The sequence below is a fragment of the Heloderma suspectum genome, chromosome 1, assembly GCF_057233095.1.
Source record: "Heloderma suspectum isolate Gila_16-S chromosome 1, 16-S_ref, whole genome shotgun sequence".
Classification (NCBI taxonomy): Eukaryota; Metazoa; Chordata; class Lepidosauria; order Squamata; family Helodermatidae; genus Heloderma; species Heloderma suspectum.
In genome coordinates this window covers 250,544,742-250,569,604 of record NC_139458.1, presented here as the reverse complement: position 1 = coordinate 250,569,604, position 24,863 = coordinate 250,544,742, and positions in this window count along the sequence as shown.

Genomic DNA, 24,863 nt, shown 5'->3' with positions numbered 1-24,863 from the left:
TGTGCTCCAACTTGCATTTTTTTCAACCAATTAATTTAGGTAACTTTCAGAATTTTTTTTTTTAAAGCCATAAATCCGCCAGATCCCCCTGACTGTCAGATGACGATCTGATGTGGAAACCATGGACCGGATTTACAGAAATCCAAACTCATTTTAATCCATTTGGGGTTTCTCCAACATCCCCAAACACAACAGTAAACGATTCTATCCTAGTATCATTCGGAGAAATTCCCACTAGGTTCAGTGTGTGGCCATTGCTACAATACATTGTGCAGGGGAAATTTAGAAAAGCTATGCAGCTGGAAAAGTTTGATGGTCATATTTCACTGCCTAGGTAATGATGTTACCTAGTATTTTGGAAGTTAAGTAAAGTATCAGGGCTACAAGGATATAATAAGGATATAATTCTAGGGATCTCTGCCTTTTAAGAGAACATCTTAATTGAGAGGCGTTCTTTCAACAAATATTAGTGTGCCAAAAATTTCTCCCACATTTTCCACCATTCTCATACAATTTGATAGAAAAGTAAATTGCTTTCAAAAAGACATTCAAAAGTGAAGAAAATTTTGGAGAAATTCTTAGGGGTTGGGTTTGGGGTTCTTGTGCTTACCTTACTTATGAGCTGGCCAAGTGTGCACAAGTGTCCTGTCTTCCACTGTACAATCATCTCTCCGGCACCCTGTAGCATCCTCAGCCTCCCACATTTCAATGAAAGCCCAGGGGAAAACATTATGAGGTCATTCCTTCCATAGAGCTCTTTCAGATCAGGAAACGCAGGAAGCCTGGGAGGCTGCAGAGCAATGGCGACTTGGCGAGATGCGTAATAGAAGAAGGAAAACACAGAGAGAGTACCCTCAGCCAACTCACAGGAAATAGCTAAAGTAAAAAATACCACCAAAAGGAATTCAAAATATTATAAAATGCCCCGAGAATGACGTAGAAAAATGTAAACTTCTTTCATGGGGAAAGAAAACTTTCAGAAAATTGGAGGTCAGATTTTGGCACAACATTAACTCCACCTCTTCCTTGTAGCTGGATGCAACACTCCCCCCCCCCACACACACTTGCATTCTGGAGGATTCAAAATAGGGGCCAACCTACCGACACATTTGATGCTGTTGCCACTTGCAGTTTCAGTGCAACCCCCCCAAACCCCTTAGAGAAAAAGAAAGAACTTGTGCTGCTGCCAATGACAGCCCTACCTGTGAGAAACTGTTGGAAAATGTCTCCTTCCCCTGGAGAAATTCAGTGAAATTGTTGCCCCAATTTCTTGGCCCAGAAATTGGGTGGAGAATTTTTGAGAGGCCATCTGTGCCCAGCTTTAATAAATATTTCCTTTGAATTTTTAGCATTGAAATCACTCTATAGGCATGGATAAAACTATCGAAAGCTTGGAGTGACTCTCCAATGCCCTGTGTGGGGATCAGGATTATATTTCCCTTTGTCAGAGGAATACCTGCCCCAGTGATTCTGCATAGAATACCATGTTTGCACATTGCACTTGTGTACAGAGTTTGAATATTGCCTCTGTCATGAACTCCTTAGATGGTCTTAGGCAAGCCATTCTCTCTCACCCAGTTTCATTATGGGGGGTAATAAATTACTGACTTACCTTACAGGATTGTTATAAGGATTATAAATAGATAATGCATTAGAAGCACTTGGAATGCTTGAATGAGCAGTACAAATGCAACAACAACAACAACAACAACAACTATTATTATTATTACTGTCTTATGTATATTATATCCTATTTGAGTTGGGGGCGGTTTCATTAATAGGTTAACTAATCAGGATGTGCACTGAATTCTAAAAATTGTAGACTGCTAACAGCCTACTGCATAAACTAGGGATGTACGAAAGTCACCTTTTTGACGAGGCGATTTGCGGTGGGGGGGAGGTGCTCTGCACCTCCCCCCGAAATCCTTCCCCGGCTGGCTCCGCTCCGCAGAGATTCCACAGAGCCACTGGCCGGGGCCACCCGCAGCCGGAAATGCAGCCTCTGGGCAGCCTTCCTTCCGGAAGAACCCCCCCCCCCGTGTACGCAAATGGTGGCAGCTACGGCGGCCCCCATTTGCGTTCCCTTTTTTTCGCAGTTTTAGCTTACGTAAATATTTATGTAAGCTATTACAGTGAAAATAAGGGCAACGCAAATGGCGTAGTGGGCGCCATTTCCGTTCCTCCCCCCCCCACCATTTTAGCCTACGTAAATATTTACGCAAGCTATTACGACGGGAAAAAAAAGGGCAATGCAAATAGCGCCCACTACGCTATTTGCGTTGCCCTTTTTTTCACTGTAATAGCTTATGTAAACATTTACGTAGGCTAAAACTGCGAAAAAAAGGGAACTGAAATGGCGGCTGCCGTAGCTGCCGCCATTTGTGTACGCGGTTTTTTTTTTTCTTGGCTTGCCGTGATAGGCCACGTAAATACTTACGTAGCCTATCACGGCAAAGGGCAGATGGCAATGGCGACCGCGGCAGCCGGTCAAAAGACCAGCCACCACCGCTGCTGCCGCCAGACCTGCCGCTGGACCCGCCGCCATCTGGAACATCTGCCCCAGGTAAGCCTCATCCCGGGGGGTATCCGCAGGGGGTGGCAGGGGGTGGCAGGCTGTTCCACCATGGATTTCAGGTGTCACTGAAATCTGTGGCGGAATTCTCCGCCATCCCTAGCATAAACATGGCATGGCAGAGAACTAGAAACAAGATAGCTAGATTTTATTAGATGTTCTGGTAGTTTGAAATTGGAACTGTTTGTTTGAAATAAATATCCCTAACTTTTGCCTTCATGCTCACCAACAGTCTAGATCAAGGCCAGGCAACTTGTGGCCCTCCAGATGTTTTGGTTTAGAACTCGCATCATCTTTCACCTTTGGCTATGCTGGCTAGTACTGGTGGGAGTCGTTGGCCAAAATATCTGAAGGGTCACAAGTAGAGATGTCCGGATTTTGTGAAAGCTGTCCCACATGTGTTTCATGGATTGTGCTGTGCCATTCGTTTGGGCATCCATTCACAGACTGACTCGATCTTTTCCCCAATATGCGGAAAAAAATCACAACAATTTACATAATTTACATTAGTATGTCACCTTTAGCATATTGTCCCCCATTCCAACTTTTCCCCGTGTATATTTACGAGTGTCAGCAGAAACTTGCATATTTTTATATGAAGAAATTTGCATAAATTTTGGGAAAGTTAAAAAAAAATCTGAAAATCCATGGACTCCACACAGCCCGATTCTGCAGGTCAGATTCTTAGAAATTTGAGCTCATTTTAGTCTGTCTCAAATTTCTCCAGAATCCCTAGTCACAAGTTCACCCCTGGTCTAGATAGTAGAGGAGTTTGGAACTCTGTTGCGGTGAGCAAGCTATGGATGGAGGTATAGCTGAGTTGGTCAGACGTTAGAGCATTTTCAGGCATAAGAGCTTCAAATATATGTTTGTCAAATGCCCTCAATCGACAGAGGAACTGTGTGAGTCCCTTCACTAATAACTGCTAATGTAAACAGACTAGGAAGATCAGCACAGGAGGCCGGAGTAATACAAAACCACTAATGGTACCACCAAACACCCTAGAGAGTATTGTTTCTTCTTCTCTGAAGTATTTTCTGTGCCATAGAGGGATCGATCCTATGGCCACTAGTCAGCGGTTAGATGGCCATAGGATACGTCACTTTCCGGGAAGCGACCTCGGAGCCCACTCTCCGAGGCCATTTCCTGGAGAACCGACCTTCGTGCTCTGAAGAGGAGTGTGGAGCGGTGAAAATGGGGCATTCCAAGGTGGGGAGGATGGAAATGCTGGTGCGACACATCCTGTGTCATTCTGGCAGCTGCTTCCCCCATACCACCTTTCCGTGGCTAGATAGCCGAAATTGGCTGTCTAGCCACAAATACAGGGCAGCTGATGCACAGAGGGGATGATCCCCTCTGTGCTTCTCCTGCCCTGCCTTGGAGAGGCAGTCGCCTTCGAATTTGGAGATGGGCACCTATCCCCATAGCATTGCACCCTTAATGTTTAGGTGCAACTGTGGCTGGAAATCCTGCCCCTGATCTTCTAGGGCAGCCTTTCCCAACCTGGCATCCTCCAGATGTGTTGAACTACACCTCCCATCATCTCCAATAAGACTGGGAATATGGGAGTTGTCGTTCAACACCTCTAGAGGGCACCAGATGTTCTAGGTGGTATCATTGATGCACTGCATCTAGGCCCTCAGAAAAGTGGGAAGGGTGGCTGGGCAAAAAACACTTGGATTTTCATCATGCTGCAAGCCTGCTTCAGAATATTGTGGCCTGTATTACCTAGTCATTTGACTGACAGTGAAACTTGGTCATCTATGCTCCACATATATTATTCTAATTAAAGTGTTTATTCAAGTAAAAGGTGGTTGTTGCTTTTGGTTGTTTTTCCCCCTTTAAATTAAAACATACTGAAATGTCCCTTTAGGGGCTGCAGTGGCTTAGTGGTTAAGACGGTGAACTGCAGACCAGAAGGTCGGCAGGACAGCAGTTCGAGACCCGAGTGCTGCATGACGGAGTGACGGAGTGAACTCCTGTCTTCAGTCCCAGCTCCTGCCAACCTAGCAGTTCGAAAGCAAGAAATTGCAAGTAGATGAATAGGTACCGCCTCGGCGGGAAAGGTAACAGCGTTCCATGCACCTCTGTGTTCAGTCATGCCGGCCACATGACCATGGAAGCGTCTTCGGACAGCGCTGGCTCTTTGGCTTAGAAATCGAGATGAGTACTACCCCCTAGAGTCGGACATGACTGGTTGGGGACAGCTTTATCTTTTTACCTTTTTAAAATGTCCCTTTAGTATTCTGTGAACCCAGGTATGATGTGGCAAGCTACCTCTGCCACCAGTTACAACATTTGCCTTGGGAATTACATGCTGTTTTTGCATGCTCTGCTGATTGCCATGGGTAGTTCACAGCAGAGCCCAAAGGCTGGCAGTTTGGCAGAACCAAGACCTTTATGCAGGATGCATTAAGGAATGATACACAGAAGACATGTCCTGACTTCTCTTCTTTTTTTTGTTTTTTGCAGGATGATAATCTTGGCTGGGTGGTAAACCTAATGAGAGAATCACATGAGGCAATGTACTGATGGTGAAAAGAGGATCCCTTGGACCGTCTGTCACCTTCGATCCTTGGTCAGTCTTCTCTCCCCCCTCCGCCACTCCTTTCCCCCAAAGTGATCTTTTAAAACATAAGCATTTGTGCCTAACAACAAATACATTCTGCTTCATTTCCTACTTTGCAAAGTAAGGGGTATGAACTCAAAAAGGCTAATTGCACATTGTTTTTAAGAATTAGTTTGATAATTCATCATACAGTAATTAAACTAATTAGAACACTATTCTTTTCCAGCCGCCTTAATTAGGCCTTCAACTTGGCAGGGAGCCTGCCAGGCCCAAATGTTGCAATTTGTAATATGATTCCAAGCCTTTGATAACAAATGACTGTATTTGGCCGCATTTGAGTTAATGAGATTTATATATTAATCTAGTTATACTTGGTTCCGTTAGAATTCGGCAGAGTCCTCCAGGGGGTTATTTTTGTGGTCTTTATGATCCCTCTGCGAAATTCCTTCAGTATGAGCTAAAAATCACTGGAAAATTTTCGGCATCCAGTTGAGGCTCTCCTCTTCAGTCCCCCTCCCCCTCTCCTTCCCCTTGGCACTTCAGCAGGCTGTAATACATCTTTTAATCTGGCAAGTGGCTCTTAAAATAGCTACTTCACATATGAAAAGCAGCCTGGAACTTGGAGCAGTAGAGATTGGGTAGACAGTATTGTGTTTCAGGAGTTTGCTAGTTGCTTGCTTTTGGGGGCACTGTTGTACCAGGTTGAGTTTTTGCTGCAGTGTGTGAACTATGACTGATAGATTCCAGTTGTGTAATTTACTAATTTTTGATCTGCACTCCTTATCAAATTGTCATTTGCAAAAGCTTGGCAGGGAAAGAAGCCCCAGTATCAAGGAGGAGGCAAAAATCCTTGCCACGGAGAAGTGGTGAACTTTCCTGGTGTTGGGTTTATCAATGCTGAAGTCTCTCCTGCCCTTTGACAGCCTAATTAAGTGATAATTACCTAAATGAATAAATGCTGATGGCTGGGATAAACATCCGCATTTCCTTAATCTATTTTCCCCCTCCTAAATTGCTAAAGGAAATTTGGCTTTAATGAGAGTATGTGTCAGTTTTTACAAAGGATTATAAATCTCTTGTTTGTGAGAGTTTAGATGAGCCATCTCTTCTCTCTCTCTCTCTCTCTCTCTCTCTCTCTCTCTCTTTCTCTCCCCCTCCCCCTCCCCCTCCCCTTTTGGCAGTTGGAGTAACCAACATATAAAGACAGATGATGGACAAAAAATCTGTTCCTTTCAGTGTCGCTACCTTCTACAACATCTGGTTTGTTTCTTTGCTTTTCACATCCTGCAGATGTTGCTGAGCATATGAAAAATACTGACAGGAAAATGTTTTAGCCAAGAAGCAATTCCAGTGAATAATATAAAGAGTATTCTTTTAACTCTCCAGAAGCCTAATAAACAGAGACTTCTAGTTTCATTGCAACTAAAGATTAGACCAATTAAGTGAAAGCGGTCAGGGGCCCTCTAAAAATGTCAGGATTAATTGGCTGAGAATGAAACTGAAAATGAGAAGCTTTCTTGGAAAACTATAGGATAAAAATGCATACAATGGATGTGATCCACCCACAGTTAAGTACTGCAATGCTCCTTTGATTGCCATTGGAGAGCTAAGCAAATGTTTAAACTTGGTGCGATGGTGCTCATTATAAGGCCTGGTTCACATACGCATGTACACCCTTTGATTTCCTTACAGTTGATTACTGTACATTTGATGACTGCGAGCTGAGCATGTGACTAGACTTTGCAGAAAAACATTGCGTTTGAAGTTATGCAAGGCGACAGTGGAAGTTCTACCTTGACATTTGTTAAGAATGTAACCTTCAACCTGTGCCAGTCATCACTTGATGCTGCAGTCATCATCAAGTGGGGAACATCCATGTGTGAATCTGCCCAAAGCCATTTTGATCAAAAGGTTCCATCCTCCCAGGTTATTTGTTGTACTTTTTTTTTCATTTTGCAAACATCTGTGTTCATGTCCATGAATGAGTCCATCCACTGAGTAGGGATGGACAGGTGCCCCTCCTTGTCTGGGTTCTCTGGATGTCCGCTGAGCTCCTGCACCCACTCATGGGCCCCTAGACCACTCACGCAACCCCCCTTGCTCACTGAACCTCCTGTACCTACTTGGAGCCATTCCAGAGTGCCTGATGTTCTTGCAGTTGCCATTTTGCAAACTGGACTCCTGGACTTGCTTGAACACCAGCACTATACCTACTGCTGAATACTTTTGCTCATCCTTCCCTTAAAAACACTCCCATCATCTGTATTATTAATGTAGCAGCTTCTGTGTACATGGCACATTAGAAAGAACGAGAGGTCAGATCCCTATACCAAGAATCTTTCCATCTAAAATTCAACACAGGAGGCAATAAGAGTAGGAGAGGGAAAGGGAGGCAAGTGTAAATAGGAAAAGAAGAATATGGAATTAGTTCAGTTAAACAAAAGAGGGGTGCACATGACTCCTTCCAGATGTTGCAAGAATGTGTGGAGGTGGTCATGGGGGCACAGACTAGGTCCACCCTGAACCACAGCCATGTAACCCGTCCCCCAGTGGGTCATAGAAAAGTTCTACATGCTATACATGAGTAGAAGAGTTTTTGACATCTGCTCAATGCAGAGACATCATGGGGGAGGGAAGAATGTAATTTAGGCTTAGTTACAGTATGGTAATGGGACTAGGGGGCTGTTTCAAAGACTTCAAAGCAATGTGTTCTGGGAGGCATTTCAAGGCATAAGGGGCAGCAAGAAGGAAAGAGTGGAATCAGGAGCAGGAGACATCCGATAGATGGTGATAGTGGAGGTGGAGGAACAAAGGTCACAGATAGGGATGTACCAGGATATAAAAGCAGAGAGATGTGGGAGGACCAGGTGATGGAGAGTACTGAGAAACTTGTGCTGGATCCAGGAGCAGATGGGATGCCAGTATAGGGATTTAAGAAGACATGAGCCATGAGATAGGTGAATTAATTTAGCATCAGACTGCTGGATAGTAATTAGAAAATATGGCATCAGCCTGGACCACAGAACAGATGATGGCAGTAACCAAGGTGAGAGAGGCCAAGAGCCTTCCATTCCTCCATTAGTCCCCCTTTAAAAAAAAAAGAAAAAAGACATGGATATTCATGTTTAAATACATAGATTCTCTCAAAATACACATTACTAAATGCATTTTATCCCCAAATTCACATTTTCATATGCTCTTGGTACAATATTTGAGCTTAGAACTATATCACAAAATTTTGGGGAAGTGTAAACTTTGAAGGATAACTGTATTTCGATGCATGTGGATCAGGCCAGCTCATATCAGAATTTTGAACTTGGTGTCATCAGTATGCAGAAGACACCCAACTGAGTTTTATGTTTTTTAATCTAACCCAGGTAAAGCAGTGGAAGTGCTAAATGAGGACATGCCCATGGTAATGGACGAGATGAGGGTCAATAAACTGAAGCTCAGTGCATAGAAGATGAAGGCACTATTAGTGGGTAGTTCATCTGTCCAGGTGAGTGGTATTCAACCTGTCCTGGAGGGGGTGTTAGGCACTGCTGACCACTGCCCCATGTGGCAGGCCATGTCACTGCAGCTTCTCAGGAAGAACCTCCCACGCTGACTCTACTCAGGCAAGCTATTGGCTCCTTTGGGGAAAAAAGGAGTATAAGAGGGCTTCGTATCTCAGTGGACTGTATTTGACTTGGTTTTTTGATGATTTGTAAAGCCTACAATTTTGATTTTCTGCCAGTTTGTTTTCTGATTGCCACTAGTTATGTTTTAATATGTTTTAGTTATATTGTATATTTTTATATTATGGGTTTAATCTTGTGTACTGCCTGGATATGCTTGACATGGCAAGGCAGACTAGAAATATTTTAAAATATAAAAATAAATAAACTTTGCTGGAGCTACAAGGTTTGTCCAAGCTCTGCTGTGTTTCTGGTCTTGCTCATCAATTCTGACTCCTGGCTTGCTCCCCGTCCTGCCTTCTGGTTTGCCATCTGATCCTGAGTGCTCTTTGGGCCTGACTCCTGGCTTGTTTCCTGATGCAGCTTTCTGGTTTGCCCTTTGATCCTGATTCCTCTTCAAACCTGTCTCATGGCTCACTCCATTGCCCAGCCCTGATAGGGGGTTGCTCTCCCCGTAAAGGATCTAGTCCATATTCTGGTGATGTTCACTGATCCATCTTTGACACTAGAGGCACAAGTGGACTCTGGGGTCTGGAGTGTCATGGCCCTCCCTTGAGGAGTCTTCTGAGGAGGAACTTGACTTACCTGAATTTAAGGACTCTCTTTCTCCCAAGGATGTTCCAGAGGCAGAGTCACAGAAGGATGGTGGATGTGCAGCTGAGAAGGAGGCAGGCCCCTCTTGAATGCTCAGTGGGGCCTCCCTCCTCTGCTTCTTTCCCAGAATGAATTGAACTCTGGGCGAGACATAATGGGTGGTCACCCAGTCCTCAAGAGTGACAAAGAATAAAATGTAGACAGCAAACCCAGTCTCTCCAGAAAAGTGCCTGGTTACAAGAAAGGAATTTAGCTCTGTAAAGCCTTCCTTTTATAGCCAGCTTCACCAGAAAGCTTGTGAATGAGTTGCAGCTAGGAGTTGGGTATATCCTGGCTGTGGCTGCAATAAAAGCTCGGCAAGCAGGTTGAGGTTTTTCATTGAAAACAATGTCCTTGCTGGCTCCTGGTGTTCATGCGTGTTCCATGATCCTGACCTTCTGCCTTGAAAACTGGACTTCCTTTGGATTGGATTGGACTTCTCGTCTTGCTTCACCCTTATCTGGATACTGTGCTCAGAACTTTGCTTGATGGGACTTTTGGACTATTTGGCAAATGATTTTTTGGCAGACTATGTGTCAGCCTGCTGTGAGTAGAAATGATCTTGAAGAGGCCATTATTATTCATTGCTACTTCTGCTGGTAGGGCATTTTTGAAGTACGCATTTTTCTTTTTAACATTTTTTTTCTACAAAAGAATGCAAGCATTAAAAAAAATCACATTTACATTACAGCTTCCGTTAGGTTAGGTATGTATGGATCCCCTTAGCTGGGGTCCATGGGGGGGTCCGCAGATGGAGAGAAGCGATCCGGTTTCCCCCCAGAATCCTCCCCGGCCGGCTCCATTCTGCGGGGAATTTTCTTACAGAGAAAATTTTCTTACAGAGAAAACTCTCTGGAAAAGACCCTGATGCTGGGAAGGATTGAAGGCAAAAGGAGAAGGGGACGGCAGAGGATGAGATGGCTAGATAGCATCACCGATGCAATGAATATGGACTTGAGCACAATCCTGACTGAACAACTGAACAACAACATGACTGAACAACTGAACAACAACAACAAAGTGTGTTTTGTCTGCATTTTGGAAATGTATGCATTTTTCTTTGTGCATTTTCAAATGTGTGCATGTTGTTAAGCACTGTTTTTGTTGTTGTTATTTTGCAGAACTCAGCATATGCTTGGAAATGTACAGATTTCCAACCGTAAACTGTGTTCAGATCCGAGAAGTGTGAACTGGGTAAATTGCTAAAAATACTCAAAGATAATTTTTCACACATCCCTCCTTTAATGGACCTTGGGCAGAGGTGCCTCTTTACAGGACATTCCAGGACTGGCAAGCATCTTTGGTTCCACTGAATCCAAAGCCCCTCCATTCCCTCAAGAGGACTCCAGATCTCAGCTCTACACCAGCCTGATCTGGGGATGCCCAGCAAAGCTGACTCCAACCAACCTCCCTTCCTGGCCAGTGTGAGCTGACCAGGCTTTGGAAACAGTAGATAATTGGCCAGCTCACTCGTCCACCCACCCATGACTTAGAATTGCTCTGCCTGATCCTAACTGTTGCACTATGAAAGTGCATGGCAATAGATTTCTACAAGAAGCCATTTTTAAAGCTTGGCCTGCCCTTAACCTCTGTGGACCAACAGACTAACTCTATATTGAGCACCAAATGCATTTGACTAAGGCCTGCTCAGTCCAATATACGCAAAGGGGGATCTAGTATTTGCATGGTATGAACATCTGTCTGAATATGAAGAGGAAATGGTGGAAGTAAGTGTAGATCAGAGAAGATAAGGGGTCTCAAATGGAAGAAGGAAATAATGACCAACCACAGAGGAGCAGACAGGACAAGGAAAGGGAGAGTATGATGGAGATGCAGTTGGAAAGGAGAGATTAAAAGTGTGCTTGTTAGAAAGAAATATAAGAATGAAGAAGTTGTGAGCTTATGAAATGAGGCTTATAAAATGGAATCTCAGAATAAACTGTAAATTATTACACTTTTGTCTTTGGATATTTCTGTGATGCCTCTCAAAAATACACCTAACTTTATAATTCATAATGCAAAAAACAGCCTCAAGTTCACCATCCCTCTTCCCATTCTACACCCACACCCATACAACACTTCATCTCTCCAAACTGAAGCTGTTCCTGCTCTGCAAAATAGGAACTGTGCAGTGGCAGAAGGCTGGAGAGTTAATAGCTCTCTTCACACATAATGCCAAACTATGGCTTGGCTGTTCCTGGCCAAGTGTGCTTCTGCTTACCCTTGCATGCTCCTCCCTTTCTTGCTTGCACAAACCATAGTTTTCCATTACATTTGAACCAAGCCAATCTACCACTGCAGTGTTTCTTCCAGTGGTAAACCCTAAAGTAGGCCAATTGGGGGGCAGGGCAGGGTTGTTCTTGGATCCACTGGCTCCAAAGATCCTTTATTCCTCTGAGAGGCCCCAGGCTAATGATCTACAGGTTAATGATACTAACCTGTAGATGGCACAGTTAATCCCCCCCTCCCAATCCACCTTAGAAAACAATGTGGGGGAATAAAGAATCACCAGGAGAAAAACAAGAAAAACATGCTCCCCCACCTCCTGCCCTGCCCAGTGTGAACCAGTAGGGCTTTGGAAGCAGCACCTCATCTACAATTTATGCCCCCCAGTCCTCAGAATTGCTCTTCCAATCAAAAAGAATTATTTGTGGCTCTGTATACCTTCCTAAATGTATAAGTTTAAATTGTTCTAAATCTGTGATCTAGAGTCTGACAAAGTTTTCTTTCTCTCTGGTATGGGTGCTCACCTGCAATATTATTTCAAGGATTCCTTTCTCTCCCTGCAACAGTTCACTATTTGCCTTTCCAGAATTTTTGCAATCGAATCAACTGGGACTGTCCATATACAACCTTTGGATGTTGAAATGAATGTTTCCCACCTGAATATTTTTTATTTTTTTTAGCCTTAAGAAAACCTTTAAAAAGAGAGAGAGAGAGAGAGAGAGAGAGAGAGAGGGAGGTGAGCTTTGGAGCTCATAAATAAGCTATTAAAAGTATTGGTCTCAGAAGACAGCATATTAATTGCCCAGAAAAGTCATTAAATTTATGCCATGAATTTAGAAAAGTGTTTGACCAAAGGTGCCGCCTCTTGTTTATTATTAATATTAGCATGAAGTTCAGTTAATCTCATTTTAATTTCCTGGTGTGTTTTTTTCCTCTCCTGAAACTTAATTTGTTTCACAGACACAAAATTGCATGCCTTCCATGAGTTCTTATGTACTCTCTCAAACCATTTATTTCAGTCAGATGAAGAAGAAGCAGCAGCAGCAGCAGCAGCAGCAGCATCTCTCTCTCTCATTTGTACACAGGTATAGTCTCAAATGGAAAACATCTGATTGCTCTGGTCCTTCCTCACATTCTCATTTACTTGTTGTTGTTGTTGTTGTTCAGTCGTTAAGTTGTGTCCGACTCTTCATGACCCCATGGAACATAGCACGCCAGGCCTTCCTGTCGTCCGCTCTCTCCCGGAGTGTGCTCAAGTTCATATTCATTGCATCGGTGATGCTATCTAGCCATCTCATCCTCTGCCATCCCCTTCTCCTTTTGCCTTCAATCTTTCCCAGCATCAGGGTCTTTTCCAGTGAGTTTTCTCTTCGCATTAGGTGGCCAAAATATTTGAGCTTCAGCTTCAGTGAAGCTGTCCTTCCAATGAGCAGTCAGTGTTGATTTCCTTTAGGACTGACTGATTTGACCTCCTTGCAGTCCAGGGGTCTCGTAAGAGTCTTCTCCAGCACCACAGTTTGAAAGCATCCATTCTTCGGCACTCAGCCTTCCTTATAGTCTAGCTCTCACAGCCATACGTTGCTACTGGGAAAACCATAGTTTTGATTATACGAATCTTTGTCGGCAAGGTGATGTCTCTGCTTGTTACTATGCTGTCTAGGTTTGCCATAGCTTTCCTCCCAAGGAGCAAGCGTCTTTTAATTTCATGGCTACAGTCACCATCTGCTTGTTATTTTCTTTTATTAAGAAAATAAAATCTGTCACTGCTTCCATTTCTTCCCCTTCTATATGCCAGGAAGTGATGGGGCCAGATGCTATGATGTTTGTTTTTTTAATGTTGAGTTTCAAACCAGCTTTTGCACTCTCCTCTTTCACCCTCAACAAGAGGCTCTTTAGATCCTCTTCGCTTTCTGCCATTAGGGTGGTATCGTCTGCGTATCTGAGGTTGTTGATAATTCTCCTGGCAATCTTAATTCCGACCTGTGATTCATCCAACCCAGCGTTTCTCATGATGTACTCTGCATATAAATTAAATAAGCAGGGCAACAATATGCAGCCTTGTCGTACTCCTTTCCCAATTTTGAACCACTCGGTTGTTCCATGTCCGGTTCTTACTGTTGCTTCTTGACCCTCGTACAGGTTTCTCAGGAGACAGGTAAGGTGGTCTGGTACTCTCATCTCTTTAAGAATTTGCCACAGTTTGTTGTGATCCACACAATCAAAGGCTTTAGCGTAGTCAATAGAAGCCATCAAGTATCAATAACAAGGGAGACTTGAACCTATAATGCATTTGCTTCTTCTTCCAAAAGCCCATGCAAGTTTGGGAGATGTTTCTTTTATATTATTTATAGGACAATAACTAAAAGTTTCTCAGGGCTGCTTAACATAAAATAAAAACCAATTAAAAATACATTAACAAGCCATCAAATACACTGCAGCATAGAACTTCAGTAAAACACAAGAGAAGAGAATTAAAACAACATTGGTTAAAATGGTTTATAAAAACTAAAACAGATTTAAAAGGCCTAGAAAAATTAAAAGGACTCTGCCTGGTACCAAAATTACAACAAAGTAGGTGCCAGATGAGCCTCTATGGGAAGGGCATTCCACCGCTGAAAAGGCCCTTTGCCACTAGCCGTCTACGGCACCTCACCTGGTGGAGGCATTTGGAGAAGGGCCTCTGAATATGATCTTAAGATCCTGGTAAGGACATATGGGGAAAGGCAATCCTTCAGATACCTTGGTCCCAAGATGTGAAGGACCTTCAAAGTCAAAACTATTATTTATTTGATTTATTTGATTTGTACCCTCACCTTTCTACCAAAAAATGGCACTCAAAACTAGCAGTTTGAATTGGTTCTGAAAATAGTCTAGAAGCCAATGAATCTATCTATCTAAAATTATTTCTAGGCCACCTGTAAGGGTGGAACCCTCTCATGAAGATGACAAAGCACCGGAGTTATGTGTTTGTACCAGTCCCAGTTACTGCTTTCACAGCCGCCCTGCCATATTTTGGATGAACTGAACTGAATGTTACAGACCATTTTCAAAGTCAGCCCCATGTACAACACATTGCAGTAATCCAAACAGGAGGTCACCACTAGGGATGTACAAGAATTTCATTAAAGTTCATTTAACACCTGAAAGGGAACAAAAGTGCATTTTTCAGGCAAAGTTCATATATTCCCAAGCTTGTGATTACATTCGTAACTTGTGTTCATTAGAAAAATGTGCACTTTTCTCCATTGTAGTTCTTTCTTGGTCATCTGTCTTGAAGCATGATTTTGAAAATAGAGTGTGGATGTCTTGTTAAGAATCTTAAAGCCCTGTTCTTTTAATATGTAACTGAATTCTCTCATTTTGATCTTTATCTAATGTAGGGATGGTGGAGAAATCCGCCAAGGACTCCAATGAAGACGGATTTTTTGGAAACCAGCCCCCCAGAGTTCTTGGCAGAACGGACTACCCCCCACCCCCCGAAATCCCCCCAGGACGGAACCTACCTGGCGGCTGGTCTGGGTCGCTCTCTTCGTTTCACAGCCATCTGCTGCCGGGCTGCGGAACAAAATGGCATCTGGCGTAGCGGACATAAATATTTATGTAGGCTATCTCGGCAAAGAGCAGGGACGCAAATGGCGTCTGCTACCCGACGCCATTTACGTCTGCAGTAGGGATGTCAGAGAATTCCGCCCCAGGTAAGGTGGTCTGGTACCCCTATTTCTTTCAGAATTTGCCACAGTATGTTGTGATCCATACAATCAAAGGTTTTAGCATAGTCAGTGAAGCAGAAATAGACATTTTTCTGGAATTCTCTTGCTTTCTCCATGATCCAATGAAAGTTGGCGATTTGATCTCTAGTTCCTCTGCCTCTTCGAAACCCAGCTTGTACTTCCGGTAGTTCTCGGTTCGCATACTGCTTAAGCCTAGCTTGTAGGATTTTGAGCATCACCTTGCTGGCATGTGAAATGAGCGCAATTGTACGGTAGTTTGAACACTCTTTGGCATTGCCCTTCTTTGGAACTGGAATGTAAACTGACCTTTTCCAGTCTTGTGGCCACTGTTGAGTGTTCCAAATTTGTTGGCATATTGAGTGCAGCACTTTAACAGCATCATCTTTTAGGATTTTAAATAGCTCAGCTAGAATACTGTCATTTCTGCTAGCTTTGTTGTTAGTAATGCTTCCTAAGGCCCACTTGACTTCACTCTCTATGTCCGGCTCAAGTTCAGTGACTGCACTATCATGGCTATCAGGGACATTCAGATCTTTCCTGTATAGTTCTTCTGTGTATTCTTGCCACCTCTTCTTAATCTCCTCTGCTTCTGTTAGGTCCCTGCCTTCTTTGTCCTTTATCATGCCCGTCTTTGCACAAAACGTTCCCTTGAGATCTCCGATTTTCTTGAAGAGATCTCTAGTCTTTCCCATTCTGTCATTTTCCTCGATTTCTTTGCATTGTTCATTTAAGAAGGCCTTCTTGTCTCTCCTTGCTATTCTCTGGAAATCTGCATTCAGTTGGATATATCTTCCCCTTTCTCCCTTGCTTTTTGCTTCCCTTCTTTCCTCAGCTACTTGTAAAGCCTCATCGGACAGCCACTTGGCTTTCTTGCATTTCTTTTTCTTTGGGATGGATTGAGTTGCTGCCTCCTGAACAATGTTACGGACCTCCATCCATAGTTCCTCAGGCACTCTGTCTATTAGGTCTAATCCCTTGAATCTATTCCTCACCTCCACTGTATATTCATAAAGGATATGATTTAGGTCATACCTGAATGGTTTAGTGGTTTTCCTGACGTTCTTCAATTTAAGTCGAAATTTTGCAAGAAGCAGCTCATGATCTGAGCCACAGTCAGCTCCAGGTCTTGTTTTTACTGACTGTATAGAGCTTCTCCATCTTTGGCTGCAAAGGACATAATCAATCTGATTTTGATATTGACCATCTGGTGATGTCCATGTGTAGAGTCGTCTCTTGTGCTGTTGGAAAAGAGTGTTTGCTATGATCAGCGTGTTCTCTTGGCAAAACTCTATTAGCCTTTGTCCTGCTTCATTTTGAAGGTGTTGTAGGTCTTCATAGAACTGATCAACTTCAGCTTCTTCGGCATCAGTGGTTGGGGCATAGACGTGAATTACTGTGATGTTGAATGGTTTGCCTTGGATTCGTACTGAGATCATTCTGTCATTTTTGAGATTGTACCCCAGCACTGTTTTTCCTACCCTTTTGTTGACTATGAGTGCTACTCCATTTCTTCTAAGGTGTTCTTGCCCACAGTAGTAGATATGATGGTCACCTGAATTAAATTCACCCATGCTTGTCCATTTGAGTTCGCTGATTCCCAAGATGTCGATGTTCAATCTTGCCATCTCATGTTTGACCACCTCCAGCTTACCTTGATTCATTGATCTTACATTCCAGGTTCCTAAACAATATTGTTCTTTACAGCATCGGATTTTCTTTTCACCACCAGACACATCCACAGCTGAGTGTCCTTTCGGCTTTGGCCCAGCCGCTTCACTCTTTCTGGCGCTACTTGGAAATTCCCTCTGCTCTTCCCCAGTAGTATATTGGACACCTTCCGACCTGAGGGGCTCATCTTCTGGTGTCATATCTTTTGGCCTTGTGATACGTTCCATGGGGTTTTCTTGGCAAGAATACTGGAGTGGGTTGCCATTTCCTTCTCCAGTGGACCACATTTTGTCAGAACTCTCTGCCATGACCTGTCCGTCTTGGGTGGCCCTGCACGGCATAGCTTATGGCTTCACTGTGTTATGCAAGCCCCTTCGCCACAACAAGGCAGTGATCCATGAAGGGGAAAACACGCTTTAGTCAACATCTAAAAGTGTGCACGTTTATATGTGTGTACATAATGAAAAATGCATATGAATTTCCATACATATTTTTTTAAAAAATCACAAGCAGGATGGAATGCATTTGATTTCAAATACTTGACAATGGCATTGAGACTGAGTCTGACAAATCCATCGATCCCGACATCTGAGGAGGTTAGGATCACACTCTTAAAGAACCTCTATAAATGCCTTTATAAATAATTATTTGAGACTGAAGGTTTTAATTCTGCTTGGTTTGAATGCCTGGTATTCTGTTATAGTTTAAATTGGTTTTGTGATATTTTGTTTTGTAAACCACCTTGGGGTTTGAGGGCCTTGTTAGGACTGGGAAGAAAAAATAAATAAATAAATATTAGCATTAAGCAAAGGTATAGGAAGCCTTAGAAGAAGTTGTCATTAAATTAGTTCCAGTGTATGTTTTTAATTTATATTTAGAAATCAGAGTGACTTGCTACTTTAACTTAGTTGACCTAATGGCTTGTTTGCCTTTTTCACACATACAAAATATAATTTCATATTGAAGGGTAGGAAAGAAATCAAAGAATCATACTGTACAGCAGGGATCTTTTTAAAATTTACTAGCATTAATGAAAACCTCATCCGTAATAGCATGGACCAATCTGGCACAAGGGTCTGTTTAGGGATATCACATTTCTTTGTATGATCCAAGAACAGGGTCTTGCATAATCAGAATGTAGCTATAATCCTTACCAAAAACACCTGTCTATCTTCAGCCACCCCAGATAAATGATTTTCTATTCCATTATACTGTTGTAAGTATACTAACAAACTGTTTATCCAGTAAACTAATGACTGGTTTCAGGCTCAGGAATTAGTATATTCTCAGGCTTATCTTTCGCATGTATCTAAAACAAATTACAGCATTGTAGCTGGTATATTCCATTTGTACTCTTGTTTTATTCAGACATAGCTTCCTAAAAAGATAACAGTTAACAAAACTGCAACTGTAAATTGGTATCCAGATCATGTGGAAAAAGAGAACTGCAATACATGTAATATCAGTTAAGCTTGCTGAGTCCAAATAAATGGAAATCAACCTGAAGGATAAATTCAGTTTGAGTGAGGGTCAAAGTACATGTTAGGTTAAAGAGGTAGCATGCACCTCCATGTCTGTTTTTGCTTTACTCTAAAGTAAGCACATAGGGCCCTGATCCAGATTGGAACCACCATACGTTGGGAGCACAGGTTTAATCTTCCCTTCCCAGCCAGTCATGTCTCCTGTCCTGTTACTTGTCTCCCCTGCCACCCCACAGCAATGGAAAGAAGGAAGGAAGGAAGGTAGGAAGGAAGGCAGGAAGGAAGACAAGCAAGCAAGCTTCCATTAGCATCCCAGACAAGCTTTTGGGGCTGCACCCCAGTGGTGGGGAGGGCCAAAGACAAAGGCCAAAGGCAAAATGGTTGGGGACAAAAATACAAAAACTACTAGCATCTTGGAGCTTAAAGCTTTCACTGCCAATAACTACGACTTAGGGAAAGCATTTCAACCTTTTAAAATGGGGAAAAAACTGCACAAAAGCCCAGAAGCCACTAAATGATTGGTGGTTGGGTGAAAGGGTGTGGAGCCAAGGGCTGGGGGCATGACCATCTGGGGAACCCTGGAAGGCTGGATTTGGCCCCCAGGCCTGAGGTTCCCTATTACCGATATCCCAGGTAAGCACCCAAATTGGCGGCTGAAATGTGAAAGTTGCTTTCTTGTGGAAATCCAATTTATTATATGAAAAAGTCTGTTTATGTTGCATCACCTTAATCTCCATAAATTCACACCATTCAGTTGATGTTCTATTTAAAAGCAGCTCGTTTGGCGAGAAATGGTGTTGGAGTGAAGCGGTTCTTGTTTTCCGTGGGGCTTGTCAAGGCAAATACTTGTTATGACTCTAAATACTTCTGCAAATATTGAAGATTAATCCAGCACCCGTGATCAGAGCGCAAGCCTTCAGCTGACCTGCAAAGCCCGAAGGATTAGTTGGGTTTTTGAAACAGATGCTGATATAATTACACAGGAAGAAACATGACTCACTGGTTTGAAAAGACACCTTCAGGTAACATATCGATGTTCAAGGAGGCATGCTGTAATGCTGGAAACTGACAAGGTAGCTTATAGTTTCAATTGGCAGTTCATTGTTGTTTAGTTTATAATATCAACAAGGTACCTCCAGCTTCACAACCATTTTGACATGGGAGAAACCCCGAAAACAAAATTGAAACAGTTGAGAGAAGAGAGGCTTCTTAACTGAAACTTCCCTAATCCGATGAGACTTGCTCTTCCCTCTCTCAGACATAAATATCTAGCACCATTACACCTTTGATTTACTATTATGCATGGATCAGAATAACACGGGTGGTTTTGAATTATGCATTCTCTTAACAGAACATTAAACCTTATGGTGAAATGGAATGGGCCAACATGTAACTATTATCTTTGACAGAGTGGATGGGGGAGACGACGCATAATGCTCCGAGTCATGGAAACTTTGTGTGTGTGCGTATATGTGCTTTGGTTGGATTGCCTGAATGAGAGCACTATAAATAACGTTTTGTTCCTTCTTGTTAATAAATAGTGTTTGTATTACTCAGCAGAAGCATGATAGATTGCTGATCACTGTTAAAAGAGGGAGATTAAAGTCTGACATATGAAAATAATTGCGTGCCTGCAAGCCAGGTCCTGCATGAAACTGTTAAAACAACCTGGCAGCCGTCTTGACTTCCGAGGGAGCGATGGTGGTAAAATGGTGCAGAGCGACGTATCTTTGAATAACTTGATAGCCCATCTGTCCTTGGTTCTTCGTATTAGGTTATGACCAAAGTTACTGCAATACACAGGAAATCAAGTTTGATTTTGTAATATAGTCCAATGAAAGCTTTGGAGTGCCAGGCCCGCAATCAATAAGAAAGCGGTAACTACATTTGCTTGTCATATGATGATATTGATGTAAAAACATAATGGTCAGAATTATAAAATCAATTCCATAATTTAATCAGAAATGTTTATTGATACAGTTAAAGTTGAATTCAATAGCTCATGGTGTGCAGTTAATTTCCTACCTGTCAGGGAAAAATGTATTGAAATGTTCTTCCTTTGAATAGATTGGAGTTAATTTGGTGGGGGAGGGGGAAATTAGCAGAGTTGCATTATTTTAATAGACACTTGTTTGTTTTTAATAGAGCAAAGGCAAAAAAGGATCTTTGGTTGTTGAGAAGAATATTTGTTTCTTTGATGATTTTCTGAGGCAGACATGGCCTTTGTTTCAAATGATCAGTGCAGCTCTAGCTCTCAAGTTCCGTGGCAGACATTTTCTCACTGTCTGCATATCTTTTAAACAAAACATTACAGTTATGCTGCCCTGTTATGAAAAGAGGCACTCCTTTTAGGCTTTGTTATGGCCTAGTTGCTCGGGCAGATTTTGGGCCATTAGTCTGTTCTTTGTCTAAACCACTTTAGAATGTACCAGGAGTGACAACTACTAGTAGAAAGCTGGAACTGGTTTGCAAGGCAAAAAGAGGATGTGAACATAAGAACACAAGCGTTGTGCTGAACCAGATCTATCTAGTTGAGCATTCTGTTCATACAATGGCCAACCAGATGCCTGTTGGAAACTCACAGTAGGACATGACTGCAGTAGCACCCTCCCACTTGTATTCCTTAGCAACTGGTATACAGAGGCATACTGCCTCTGATACTGTAGGTAATATACATCCATCATGAGTAGTAGCCATTGATAGTTTTATCTTCCATGAATTTGTTGAATTCCCTTTTAAAGCACTCTGTTTTGGTGGCCATCACTACATCTTCTGGCAGAGAATTCTAAGGTTTAACTGTGCACTGTGTGAAGAAGTACTTCCTTTAGCCTTGCCTGGATCTCCCACCATTCTGCTTCACTGAATGGCTCCCAATGAAGGCTTTAGTATTTGAGAGAGGGAGAAGCCCACACCATGCATCATTTTCTAGACCTCTATCATGTCTCTCCCTTACTCACATTTTTTTCTAAGCTAAAGAATCCCAAACATTCTAGCCTTTCCTCATAGGGGAGTTGCTCCAGCCCCTTGATCTTTTTTGTTGCCTTTTCTGTACCTTTTCCAGCTCTACAATGCCCTTATTGGTGTTTAGTGACCAAAACTATACACAGTATTCCAAGATGACAACTGCCTCACTGTACTTGGCAGCTCTGCTGGAATCATTTGGGCCAGTTCACTTTCTCAGGCCTTCTGGCTCTGCTGCTGCCAACCTACTGGGAGAATAAGGAGCTAGGGGTAAGTCTGGCCAAGGCCTGCCCGTTCCAGCTGGCTGTTCTAGTTAGTGCTGTGCTGAAAATTTCTCCCATGGTATTTTTGACCATTCTCATTCAATTTACTTTGGAAAAGAAATTGAAAGGAGAAGACATTTTGGATAAATTCTCATGGGTTTGGTTCAGGGCTCGTGTGCTTACTGTACATATGAGGTGGCCAAGGAGTGTGCATGAGGATCCTGTCTTTCATTGTACAATCATCTCTGTGCACCTGCATTAGAGACAAGATGCCACAATTCACCCTCAGAAATTTAACATTTGGAAGAACCTGGGGAAGGTGCTGAACCTTAAGCAATGACAACTAGAGCTGAACTAATATTTCTTAGGAGACATTTCCTCAGAAAAATCCTGAGATGCTTCTTTTCTTAACCCCTAGAAATAAAAGGCCACTTTGCAGAATTTCCCCAAATTTCTTCCCCATTTTTGGTGAGTTTCACCTTCCGTCCCCCCACTCCAATGCCCTAGAATAATGCTAGGTATGCAGTACTGTTGACAATGCAAACTGGGGGCCAGGCTGCCAATGCAGTGCAACCCCCACCTCCAAACCCTTAGACAAAAAAGAAGTTGTGCTAGAACCCTTGCCAGTGGGGAGCCCTATCTGTGAGAAATTGTCAGAGAATTTCTCCTCCCATTGGAGAAATTCAGTGAAATCCCCCCCCCCTTTCTCTGTCCACAAATAGGGTGGACAATTTCAAGAGGTTATTTGCACACAGCTCTAGTTCTAGTCCTCCTTGCCACTCCCCCCATGGCACCCTTTTATTTTTTGAGATAGAAACTGCCTTGGTCACTTTGTGGGATAGGGATTATTAGAATTTCATTTCTGAATGGAATTACAGCCCCACTGAAATCGGAGCCACCAGCCTCCACTAATTCAACCTGTTCTGGAGGGGATTGCACTCCCCCTGAAAGATCAGGTGCCCAGCTTGGGGATGCTCATGGATCCATCATTGTCACTTGAAGCACAGGTGGTCTCAGTAGCTAGGAGTGCTATCTATCAGCTTAGGTTGATAGACCCCCTGTGACCCTATCTGGACGGAGACAGCCTGGTGACAATTATTCACACTCTGATAACCTCTGAGTGGGTTACTGCAATGCTTTGTATGTAGGGCTAACCTCTGGAGATGGCTTGGAAAGTTCAGTTATTTCAAAACAGAGCTGCTATGTATGTATGTATGTATGTATGTATGTATTTATTTAATTTCTTAATTGCCCATCTGGCCAGTCACCTGGCCACTCTGAGTGTTGTACAATGGTACAATTTAAAACACTAAAATTATTAGGGATGTACGAACCTGCTGCCATTACAGCCGCCACCACCAGGTAGGCTCCATCCCAGGGGGATTCTGCGAGTTGGCAGGGGGGATTGCCCCGTTCCACCACAGACTTTAGAATCCAGCCTCACTGGAGTCCGTGGCGGAATTCTCCAACATCCCTAGAGAGAAGGCCATCCAAGGCTGATCTTGCTAAGCGGCCTGTCTGGTGTTGCTGGAGGCACTCCTTGAGATAGGCTGGGCCTGAACTGCATAGGGTTTTAACGGTCAAAACCAACACCTTGAATTTGGCCCAGAAAACAACTGGTAACTAGTGCAACTCCTTCAGCACCGGAGTGATGTGATCACACCTGCGGCTGCCTTTAATCAGGCGAGCTGCTGCTTTCTGCACCAGCTGCAGTTTCCGAACCATCTTCAAGGGTAACCCCACATAGAGCGCATTACAGTAGTCGAGGTGAGAGGAGGCCAGGGCATGGGAGGGAGCAGATGGGCGGGAAGGTAGGGGTGCAACCGCTGTATCAGATGGAGTTAGTACAATGCTGTCCGGCTCATGGCTGACACCTGAGCCTCCATGGACAGCTGGGAGTCTTAAAGGACCCCCAGGCTGCAGACCTGGTCTTTCAAGGGTAGCCGTACCCCAATCAACACCAGGTCGACATCCCCCAACTGTCTCCAAAGTACCTCAGTCTTGTCAGGGTTCAGTTCCTCCCCATTCAGCCACTCACCGTCTCCAGACATTTAGAAAGGGATTCCACGGCCAACCCTGGTGAAGATTTGAATGAGAGGTAGAACTGCGTGTCATCCGCATATTGATGACACTGCACCCCAAACCTCTTGATGGTAGCCCCCAGTGGCTTCACATAGATGTTAAATAGCATGATTTAAATAGCACTACATGATCTGTTTCTGAGCCCAATTCAAAGTATTGGTGATGACCTTTAAAACCCTAAATGGCTTGGGACCAGAGTATCTAAAGGAATATCTCTTCCTGTATGTTCCTGCTTGGACCCTTACGTGCTCCCACCAAAGGAAGTTAGGTGGGTGGCTATAAGGGAGAGGGCCTTCTCAATTGTGGCACCCTGTTTATGGAAGGCCCTCCCCAAGGAGGCCTCCCTGGTCCCTACATTGTTGTCTTTTCAGCACCAGGTCAAGACCTTTCTTTTCTGCCAGGTATGTTAGAGACCTTGTTTTTCTATTTTATGACTGTTCTTATATATCGCTGTGATTATATATTCCTTTGTTGTCTGTCATTTTGTATTGTATTTTATTATTTCAACTATTTTCATTGTATTTCATTATTTTAATGGTTTATAATCTGAGCAGATTAAATATATAATAAACAAACAAACAACTTGAGGCCCCAAGAGACTGAAAGCCCATCAGCTGGTCACCACACCCTGGTTGGAGGGTCTTGAGGGGCCCAGAAAAGAAGCCAGGTGCAGCTACATACTGCTGACTTTCTATGGTTATCTATATTAAGTTTTATCAGGGGGAAAAATTGCATCAGATGTACAAGTATATCTGATGAATGTATAAGGAAGAGGTCTGAGTCTATATGGATTTGGTATACAAATGGAAGACATCACCTGGAAGAACAGCATAATCTTCTGGGACATATTTAAGCAATATGGAGAAGCAGTCAAAGAATCAAACAAAGGCCAGCGCAGCCAACCCAAAAGCAAAATGGAAATCCACAGAGGAGATGATGGATTATCTGGTATTTTATTACAAGCCTTATGCTGTTTTCTGTTGTGGTTATCACCGTTTTC